Source organism: Pongo pygmaeus, chromosome X (assembly GCF_028885625.2).
Source record: "Pongo pygmaeus isolate AG05252 chromosome X, NHGRI_mPonPyg2-v2.0_pri, whole genome shotgun sequence".
NCBI lineage: Eukaryota > Metazoa > Chordata > Mammalia > Primates > Hominidae > Pongo > Pongo pygmaeus.
Window position 1 is genome coordinate 157340582 of NC_072396.2, and position 11872 is coordinate 157352453.

The 11872-nt window shown below is 35.8% G+C and overlaps 1 protein-coding gene across 1 annotated transcript in view; it reads right to left on the bottom strand.

Annotated features, from left to right (window-relative positions):
• GABRA3 (gamma-aminobutyric acid type A receptor subunit alpha3) overlaps window positions 1–4126 on the bottom strand; it is a 288046-nt gene extending 283920 nt beyond the window's left edge. The window contains exon 1 of the mRNA XM_054472832.1: window positions 3867–4126. The gene's annotated coding sequence lies outside the window, so the exon portion shown is untranslated. The remainder of the gene's footprint in view (window positions 1–3866) is intronic.
• Window positions 4127–11872: the final 7746 nt, after the last annotated feature.

The window sequence follows — 11872 nt, forward strand, 5'->3', positions numbered from 1 at the left end:
TACTCCAAAAGTTCTAGAGAATGATTTCTTGTCTCTTCCAGCTTCTGGTGGTTTCCAGTATTCCTTGGCTTATCACTGAATCTCTGCCTCGGTCTTCAAATGGTCTTCTCCTCTGATTTGTGTGTGCCCAAATCTCCCTCTTTTTCTTATAAAGACACCAGTCATTGGATTTAAGGCCCACCCTAAATCCGGAATGATTTCATCTCAAGATCTTTAACTACTTCCTTTTGCAAATACCATACCACTGAAATAAGGTCATATCCTGAGGTTATAGATGAACATGAATTTCCGGGGACACTATTCAATCTACTACAATTGAAAACTTTTCATCTAATAAAGATACCAACCAAACAAATAAACCATCTAGGTGCCATCATTTATTTTAAAGAAAAGATATTTTAATACAAATAAGTTGGATTAAGACACTCTCTGAACAAAAAAACTCTTCTGTGAATCATACAATTATACCTGTATGAAAACTTTACAGCATTTTCATAATTTTCCCACTTGACTGCAAACCAAAAACAAACAAACAAACAAACAAAAAAAAAAAAAAAAAAAAAAACAAAACCAGAATCCTTTATTAGGAAAACTTCTGGCAATGGTGAAGAAGCTTCTATCAGACCAACCCTGATGCAGATAACAATAATAAACAGTGGACCAAATATCTAATAAAACAATTTCAATGCACAGGAAAGCAACCCATAAACAGGCAAAAATTGAAAGGGAATTAATACTTGAAAGGAGGAAACAATACTAAGTGAGTTTTTCCTTTTCTGGAAATTTTTGCCTGATGGCAGCCCCCAGGCCAAAGCAGTGAATAAACTCTAGAGAAACTAGAATCAATGTTGCAACTGTTAAATGTTTAACAACTGGATCTTGAGGAAAATAAATAAAAAACAAATTCATAGTACTTGCCAATTTCAATGGTGTAAATACTTCTACCATGGACGATTCCATGAACATGGAGTTGAATAGAGATAAGCACAGTAGGCATTCACAAACCAGTGTTAGCCAACTCCCACACACAACTGCTCACAGTCCAAGTGGCTGAAAGAACCAGATGACAGAATTCACGATGACCACTGTAGTTGAAAAGCCATGAGAGAAATTCAATAATTTAAAAAACTAGGGAGAGGAAGCCCCAAATTCTGTGTATAAACTACCCAGCTGCCTGGTGAAACCATGAAATATTTATGTGGGAACAGATTCCAAAAAGCCTAAATAAAGCTGAAAGAATTAAACAGAGTTTTCAGTGCTGCCATTGAGGGAGAGTTTGGAGTTTCACTTCAGCCCCATTAACTGTCTACTAAAACAAACAAAATCAATGCTCTAGAGAAAAAATAAAGGTATCCTACAATATATAATTCACTATTTTCAGGGTACACTCCAAAATCACAACTAAAACAAAGATATAGGAAAATATTACTCATACCCAAGGAAAAAATAATAATAGAGACCAGCCCTAAGGTAAACCAGATGTTTGAATTAGGAGAAAGAATTTTAAATCACATATCATAATTACACTAAGGGAAATAAAGAAAAACACATGTGTAATAAATGAACAAATAGGAAGTGAGAATATCTGAAGTAAAATTCAGTGAGTGGGCGTTTAACAGCAGGTTGAAAATGGCAGAAGAAAGAGTAGTTTCACTGCAAGAAAAATCTACTGATATTATCTAATCTGAAGTACAGATTAGGGAGAGAAAGATTGAAAAAGATGAGCAGAGTGTTAGAAATACATAGGATAATATCAAAGTTATAAACATAATTGGAGTCCCAGATGGCAAACAATAAGAGAAGAGGAAGAAAAAACATTTGAAACAAAAGCCTAACCACAAGACAGTATCCCTGATAATTATTGATGGAAAAATCCTCAACAAAACATTAGCAAACCAAATCCAACAATACACTAAAAAGATCACTCATCATGACCAAGTGGGATTTATCCCTGGGATGCAAGGATGGTTCAACATACACAAATCAATCAAAGGGATACATCATATTAACAGAATGAAGAACAAAAATCATATGATCATCTCAATAGATGCTGAGAAAACATTTGATAAAATTCAACATCCCTTCATGATAAAAATCTTAAAAAACTGGGTGTAGAAGGAACATACCTCAACATAATAAAAACCATATACAGCAGACCCACAGCTAATATGATATTGAATGGGGAAAAACTGAAAGCCTTTCCTCTAAGATCTGGGACACAACAAGGATGCCCACATTCACCACTGTTATTCAACATAGTACTGGATGACTTAGCTAGAGCAATCAGACAAAAGAAAGATATAAAGGGCATCCACATTGGAAAGGAGGAAGTCAAATTATCTTTCCTTGGAGATATGATCTTATATTTGGAAAAACCTAAAGACTCCACAAGCACAGGAAATCAAAGCAAAAATGGACAAATGGGATCACATCAAATTACAAAGCTTTTGCCCAGAAAAGGAAGCAATCAATAATGTGAAAGGACAACCCACAGAATGGGAGAAAATATTTGTAAACTACCCATCTGATAAGGGATTAGTAACTAGAATATATAAGGAGCTAAAACAACTCTATAGAAAGAAATCTAAAAATCTGATTCAAAAATGGGCAAAAAAAAAACTAGATAAGACTTTTCTCACAATAAAACATACAAATGGCAAACAGGCATATGAAAAGGTGCTGAACAACACTGGTCATCAGGGAAATGCAAATCAAAACTACAATGAGATACAACCTCACCTCAGTTAAAATGGCCTATATCCAAAGGATCGGCAATAACAAATGCGGGCGAGGATGTGGAGAAAAGGGAATCTTTGCACGCTGTTGGTGGGAATGTAAATTAGTACAACCACTATGGAAAATAGTTTGGAGGTTCCTCAAAAAACTAAAAATACAGCTACCTCATATGGTATCCAGCAATCTCACCGCTAGGTTTATACCCAAAAGGAAGGATATCAGTATATCAAAGAGATATCTTCACTCCCTGGTACTGCAGCACTATTCACAGTAGCAAAGATTTAGAAAGCACCTAAGTGTTCATCAGCAAATGAATAGATAAAGAAAATGTGGTATATATACACAATGGAATACTATTCAGGCATAAAAAAGAATGAGATCCTGTAATTTGCAAAAACATGGATTAAACTGGAGGTCATTGTGTTAAGTGAAATAAGCCAGGCACAGAAGATAAACTTTGCGTATTCTCACTTATTTGTGGGAGCTGAAAATCAAAACAATTGAATCCATGGAGATAGAGAGTAGAAGGATGACTACCAGAGGCTGGGAAGGGTAGTGGGGAGGGATGGTTAATGGGTAGAAAAAAATAGAATGAATGAATAAGGCCTAGTATATAATAGCACAACAGGGAGGCTATAATCAATAATAATTCAGTTATACATCTAGAAATGACTAAAATAGTATTATCGGATTATTTGTGAGACAAAGGATAAATGCTTGAGGGGATGAATACCTCATTTTGTATGATATGATTATTATGCATTGCATGCCTGTATCAAAACATCTCATGTACCCATAAATATACCTATTATATACCCACAAAAACAAAAATAATAATTATTTTTAAAAGAATGGCTGTATATTTGCAAATATAATGAAAAACCATCAAATTGAATATATTAAATATGTGCAGGTTTGTGTATATCAACTATAACTCAATAAAGCTGTTTAAAAAAAAAACAAATATAATGTAACACATACATTTACAGATTCAACAAGCTCAATAAATTCCAAGCAGGATACCACACTCAGGCATATCACAGTCAAACTACTGAAAAACAAATTTAAATAGAAAACCTTGAAAGCATTAGGGAGAAAAAATGCCTACTGAGGAACAGAATAAAACTGACCTGTGACCTTTCTTTCTTTCTTTCTTTTTTCTGAGACGCAGTCTCGCTCTGTCGCCCAGGCTGGAGTGTAGTGGCGCCATCTTGGCTCATTGCAATCTCCGCCTCCCGGGTTCACGCCATTCTCCTGCCTCAGCCTCCAGAGTAGCTGGGACTACAGGCGCCCGCCACCACGCCCGGCTAATTTTTTGTATTTTTAGTAGAGACGGGGCTTCACCGTGTTAGCCAGGATGGTCTCAATCTCCTGACTTCGTGATCCGCCCGTCTCGGCCTTCCAAAGTGCAGGGATTACAGGCGTGAGCCACCGCGCCCGGCCAACCTGTGACCTTTCATAAGAAAAAAAGACATCTTTAAAGTGCTGAATTTCTTAAAAACTCTATCAATACAGAATTTTACATTTATCAAAAATATCCCTTATTAATAAAGGCAAATACTGACATTTTCATTTAAGTGAACATTACGACAATTTGTTATCAGCATGTTCAAACGGTAAGAAATACTAAAGGAAATTGTTGAGTCTGAAGGAAAGTGATACCAGAAGAAAAGCTGGATCTTTAGGAAGGAATAAATAGCATCAGGAATGGTAATATGTGGATAAACATAAAATAATATTTTGCTCTTCATTTGATATACATAAGAGAATATAAAGGAAAAATCATAACATTATAATGTGCAGTGTGTAGTGTACATAGACATAATGTGCATGAAAACTATAATATGAAAGAGGGCATAGCGACAAACCAAACGACATTGACAACGTCCTTAAACTTTATGTGAGGCAATACAATACTAAATTTTAGTAGACTTTGAAAAGATAAAGATGTGTGGAGGAGTGGAGTGGAGTGGAGATGCATGGAGGAGCAAGATGGAATAATAATAAGCCCCAGCCCCAACCCTCATCTCCTTACAGAAACACCTATTTAACAAAAATATATTAATCAAAATACCTCCAAGAGATGTCCAGAATCCAGTTAAGATGTTGAATACCCCAGATGAGCACAAAACACTAGAACAGTCCCACTGAAACAGTAAAAAACAGCAATTTCACTTTACCCATGTCATTCCTTCCCCCAAACCAGCAAAACTTGGCACCAAGTGAGATCATCTTGGCCCATGATTTCTCTCTCAGGAGAAAGGGAGAGTGGAGCACGCATCTAATATTTCAGGTCTTTCATTTCACTGCCTTAGGAACTAGTGTCTTATGGTGGTTGCCAGAGGCTAGGAGCAGGAAGGAATGGGGACTTACTGTTTACGGTGTATGAAGTTTCCATTTTACAAGATGAAAAGAATGATGGAATTAGATGGTGGTGATAGTTGCACAACATTATAAACGCATGTCATACCACTGAACTGTACACTTAAAAATGGTTAAGATGGTAAGTTATATAATATGTATATTTTATCACAATAAAACATTTGGAAAAACATTGAAGGAGAGATAACAAACAAAAGCTGAGGGACTCCATAAGCACTAGATCTGTCTTATAAGAAATGCTAAAGGGAGTTTCTCAAGTTGCAATGAAAAGATGCTAAGCAGCAACACAAAAGCATATAAAAGTCTAAAACTCACTGGCAAGCCTGAATATTTAGAAAGATACAGAATACTGCAATATTGTAATGATTAGGTTTAAAACACTTTTGGTATAAAAGTTAAAAAATAAAAGTATTTTTATTTTTTATTATTTTTATTTTATTTTATTTTAAAAATAAAAATAATTAAAAATTTTAACTATTTTTAAAATAAAATAAAAATAAATACAAAAGTGAGTTAGTGGATACACAATACAAAAGATGTAAACTGTGATATCAATGACATAAAGTGGGGAGGGGAGAATTCAAAATGCAGAGTTTTGTATGCAACTGCTGTTAAGTTGTTATGAGCATAAAATGAACCATTATAACCAGAGGATATTTTATGTGAACCTCATGATAACCTCAAATAAAAGTATCTACTGAAAACACACAAAAGAAAAAGAGAAGAGAATCTAAGGATATCACTATTTTAAAAAATCAATTTAAAAAACCGACAAGAAGAATAAACAAAAGGAACAAAAAATCTACAAGATAGAAAACAATAATAAAATGGCAATAGTAAGTTCATCCCTATTGTATTAGTCCGTTTTCATGCTGCTGATAAAGACATACCCGAGACTGGGAAGAAAAAGGGGTTTAATTGGACTTACAGTTCCACATGGCTGGGGAGGCCTCAGAATCATGGGGGCCAGTCTTTCCGGTGCTATTCTCGTAATAGTGAATAAAGCTCACGAGATCTGACACAGCAAAAGCAGTACTAAGAGAAAAGTGAATAGCAATAAACGCTTATATTTAAAAAGAAAAAAAGATCATAAATAAACAATCTAACTTTAGAAATAATAAAGATTAGGGCAAAATTAAATGAAGAAAATAGAAAACCAAAATTTAAAAAAATCAGTGAAACTAAGAATTGCATCTTTTTGAAAAGATCAATGAAATCGACCAAACATTAACTGAAATAACTAAGAAACAAAGAGAAAATAAAGGAGGAGACATTACAAATAGTACCACAGAAATACAAAGGCTCAGAAGAGACTACTATGAACAATTATACACCAATAAATAGAACAACCTAGGAGAAATGACTAATTTCCTAGAACCATAACATGTACTAAAACTGAATCATAAAGAAATAGAAAACATGAACAGAAAACATGACCAGAGGATTGAATTAGTTATCAAAACATTCAATATTGATAACTAATATTGATAACAATATTGACAACTAATATTGAATTAGCTATCAAAAACAATCCAACACAGCAAAGCCCAGGGCCTGATGGCTTCACTGATGAATTCTACCAAATATATATATATATACACGTATATATGTGTGTGTATATGTCTGTGTGTGTGTATATATATATATACATTTTTTTCTTTTTTGAGACGGAGTGTCACTCTGTCACCCAGGCTTGAGTGCAGTGGCGCAATCTCGGCTCACTGCAACCTCCACCTCCTGAGGATCAAGCGATTCTCCTGCCTCAGCCTCCCAAGTAGCTGGGACTACAGGCATGTGCCACCACACCCAGCTAATTTTTTTTTTTTTTTTAGTAGAGATGGGGTTTCACCGTGTTAGCCAGGATGGTCTAGATCTCCTGACCTCGTGGTCTGCCTGTCTCGGCCTCCCAAAGTGCTGGGATTACAGGCGTGAGCCACTGCGCCCAGCCAGAATTTTACCAAATATTTAAAGAATTAATACTAATCCTTCTCAGATTGTTCCAAAAAGCAGAGGAAATACTTCCAAACTGCTTTTACAAGGCCAGTAGTGCCCTGATACCAAAGCCATAAAAGAACACTACAAGAAAAGAAAATTATAGGAAATGATCCCTGATGAATATAGATCTGAAAATCTTCAACAAAATACTAGAACCTGAATTTAACAGCACATTAAAAGGATCATACAGGCCGGGCACGGTGACTCAGGTCTGTAATCCCAGCACTTTGGGAGGCCAAGGCAGGTGGATCATCTGAGGTCAGGAGTTCAAGACCAGCCTGACCAATATGGTGAAACCCCGTCTCTACTAAAAATACATAAATCAGCCAGGCATGGTGGCGTGCGACTCTGGTCCCAGATACTCAGGATGCTGAGACAGGAGACTTGCTTGAACCCTGGAGGTGGAGAGTGCAGTGAGCTGAGATTATGCCACTGCACTCCAGCCTGGTTGACAGAGTGAGAATCCATCTCAAAAAAAAAAAAAAAATATATATATATATATACACACACACGCACACACACACACACACACACACACACACACAAATTTGCTTAAGTTCCTTGTACATTCTGGATATTAGACCTTTGTCAGATGGATAGATTGCAAAAATTTTCTCCCATTCTTTAGGTTGTCTGTTCACTCTTATGATAGTTTCTTTTGCTATGCAGAAGCTCTTTAGTTTAATTAAATCTCATTTGTCAATTTTTGCTTTTGTTGCAATTGCTTTTGGCGATTTCATCATAAATCTTTGCCCATTAAAAAGTGGGCAAAGTACATGAACAGACTCTTTTCAAAGAAAGACATACAGCCTGCCAACAAACATATGAAAAAAAGCTCAACATCATTGATCATTAGAGAAATTCAAATCAAAACCACAATGAGATACTATCTCACGCCAGTCAGAATGATGATTGTTAAAAAGTCAAGAAACAACAGGTGCTGGCAAGGTTATGGAGAAATAGGAACACTTTTACACTGATGGTGGGAATGTAAATTGGTCCATCCATTGTGGGAGACAGTGTGATGAATCCTCAAAGATCTACAGGCAGAAATACCATTTGACCCAGCAATCCCATTACTGGGTATATACCCCAAGGAATATAAATCATTCTGTTATAAACATATATGCACATGTATGTTCATTGCAGCACTACTCACAATAGCAAAGACATGGAATCACCCCAAATGCCCATCAGTGATAGACTGGGTAAAGAAAATGTGGTACATATACACCATGGAGTACTATGCAGCCATAAAAAGGAATGAGATCATGTCCTTTGCAGGGACATGGATGACGCTGGAAGCCATTATCCTCAGCAAACTAACACAGAAACAGAAAACCAAACACTGCATGGTCTCACTTATAAGTGGGATTTGAACAATGAGAACACATGGACACAGGGAGGGGAACAACACACACTGGGGCTTGTCAGGGGAGGGTGGGGGTGGGGAGAGCATTAGGGAAAAGATCTCATGCATCCTGGGCTTAATACCTAGGTGACGGGTTGATAGGTGCAGCAAACCACCATGGCATATGTTTACCTATGTAACAAACCTGCACATCCTACACGTACACCCCAGAACTTAAAAAACAAATTAAAAACGATCAGACAGCATGACCAAGTATTATTTATTTTTGAGATAAAAAGCTGGCTCAATATATGGAAATTACTAAATGTGATACGCCATATTAACAGAATAAAAGATAAAAATCACATGATTGTTTCAACAGATGCAAAAAGTTTGACAAAATTCAACACAACTTTTTTATTATTATTATACTTTAAGTTCTGGGATACATGTGCACAACGTGCAGATTTGTTACATAGGTATACACGTGCCATGGTGGTTTGCTGCACCCATCAACCCGTCATCTACATTAGGTATTTCTCCCAATGCTATCCCTCCCCTAGTCCCCCACCCCCTGAGAGGCCCGGATGTGTGATGTTCCCTTCCCTGTGTCCATGTGTTCTCATTGTTAAACTCCCACTTATGAGTGAGAACATGTGGTGATTGGTTTTCTGTTCTTGTGTTAGTTTGCTGAGAATGATGGTTTCTCTCAACTAATTAGGTATACAAGGAATATACCTCAAAATAAATAAGGTCATATATGATAAGCCCACAGCTAACATCATACTCAATGGTGAAAAACTGAAACCTTTTCCTTTAAGATGAGCAATAACACAAGGTTTACCCTTCTTCCCACTTCCACGTTTCATAGGACTAGAACCCCAAGTCAGGAAAATTAGACAAGAAAAAGAAATAAAATACATCCAATCAAGAAGTAAGAAGTAAAATTATCTCTGTTTGCAGATGACATATAGAAAACTTAAGGACCAAAAAAAAAAAAAACTGTTGGAAATAATACATGAATTCAGTAAAGTTGTGGGATACAAAATCTATATACAAAAATTACTTGGATTACTATACATTAACAACAAATTATCCTAAAATGAAATTAATAAAACAATCGCATTTACAATAGCATCTAAAACTTCAATACTTGAGAATAAACATAACGAGGGAGGAGAAAGATTTGTATGATGAAAAGTATAAGACATGGATAAAAAATAAAGATGACACATGTAAATGTAAAGACATGTTGAGTTCATCATTTGGAATAATTAATATTGATAATATATCCATACTACCAAAGCAATCTACAGATTCAATACTATCCCCATGAAAATTTCATTTTTTTTTCAGAAACAGAAAAAATCCTTCTAAAATTTACACAGCACCATAAAGACCCCAAGTAGAAAAAATAATCATGAGCAAGAAGAACAAAACAAAAGTCATCACACTTCATTATTTCAAGCTGTATTACAAAGCTGCATTAATTAAAACAGTATGGTATTCGCATAAATGCAGGCATATAGACCAATGGAACAAAATAGAGCACCTAACCTTAACCCACACATATATGCTCAAGTGATCTTCTACAATAGTGGCAAAAATACACAATGGGGAAAAATAGTCCCTTTAACAACTGGCATTGGGGAAAAATAGTCCCTTTAACAACTGGCATTGGGGAAAAATAGTCCCTTTAACAACTGGCATTGGAAAAAGTGGATATCCACATGCAACAAAATAAAATTGGACTCTTATACCATACACAAAAATTAACTCAAACTGGATTAAAGTTTTAATCATAATATCGGAAACTGCAAAACTCCTAAAAGAAAATATGGAGGAAAAGTTTTTGACTTTGTTCTTGGCAATGATTTCTTGGCTATGACACCAAAAGTATAGGTAACTGAAGCAAAAATACATAGGTGGGACTACATAAAACTGAAAAGCTTCTTTACAGGAAGGAAAACAATTAACAGAGTAAAGAGACAACTTACAGAATGAAAATAGGAAATACAGTTGCAAACCATACATTGGATAAAGGGTTAATATCTGAAATATATAAGGAACTCAAACAATTGAGTAGCAAGAAAATGACCCAATTTAAAAATGGGTAAAACCCTGAATAGACATTTCTCAAAAGAAGATATACAAATGTATAACAGGTGTATTTAAAAATGGTGATTCCTCAAGGATCTAGAACCAGAAATACCATTTGACCCAGCAATCCCATTACTGGATATATACCCAAAGGATTATAATCATTCTACTATAAAGACACATGCACACGTATGTTTATTGCAGCACTGTTCACAATAGCAAAGACTTGGCACCAACCCAAATGCCCATCAGTGATAGACTGGATAAAGAAAATGTGGCACATATACACCATGGAATACTATGCGGCCATTAAAAAAGGATGAGTTCATGTCCTTTGCAGGGACATGGATGAAGCTGGAAACCCTCATTCTCAGCAAACTAACACAGGAACAGAAAACCAAACACTGCATGCTCTCACTCATAAGTGAGAGTTGAACAATGAGAATACATGGATACAGGGAGGGGAACATCACGCACCAGGGCCTGTCAGTAAGTGGGGGGCTAGGGGAGAGATAGCATTAGGAGAAATACCTAATGTAGATGATGGGTTGATGGGTGCAGCAAACCACAATGGCACATATATACCTATGTGACAAACCTGCACGTTCTGCACATGTATCCCAGAACTTAAAGTATAATAAATAAAATAAAATAAAATAAAATAAAAAATGGTCAACACCTCTAATCATCAGAGAAATGCCAATCAAAACCACAATGAGATATCACATCAAATCTGTTAGGAAGGCTATTATCAAAACAAAAAAATAAAAAGTGTTGGGTGCCCTTGAGCATTGTTGGTGGGAATGTAAATTGGTACAGTCATTGTGGAATACACTATGGAAATTCCTCAAAAATTAGAAATAGAACTACCATATGATCCAGTAATCCCATCTTTGGGTACGTATCAGAAGGAGAGAGTAGAATGATGTTTGCCAGGGCCTGGGGGGAAAGGGGAAATTGGTAGTTCACTGGGTATGAAGTTTCAGTTCTGCAAGATAAATAAGTTCAAGAGATCTGCTATACAACATAGTGCCTATAGTTAACAACACTGTATTGTGCACTTAAAAATTTTGTTGAGTGGGTAGATCTCATGTTAAATGTTCTCACCTACCTCTCACCCACCAAATAGAAGGAAGTAAATTTAAGGATACCTGATAGAATTACCAGAGCAGTCACTAAAAAATAATGCAAAGTAAGATGGCTGGAAGCAATAGATAAATTAAAATGCAATTCTAAAACAATATCTAATTAACCCAAGTTAACACAGGAAAAGAGTAAAAGGAAACAAGAAATTGATTATCCAAATAG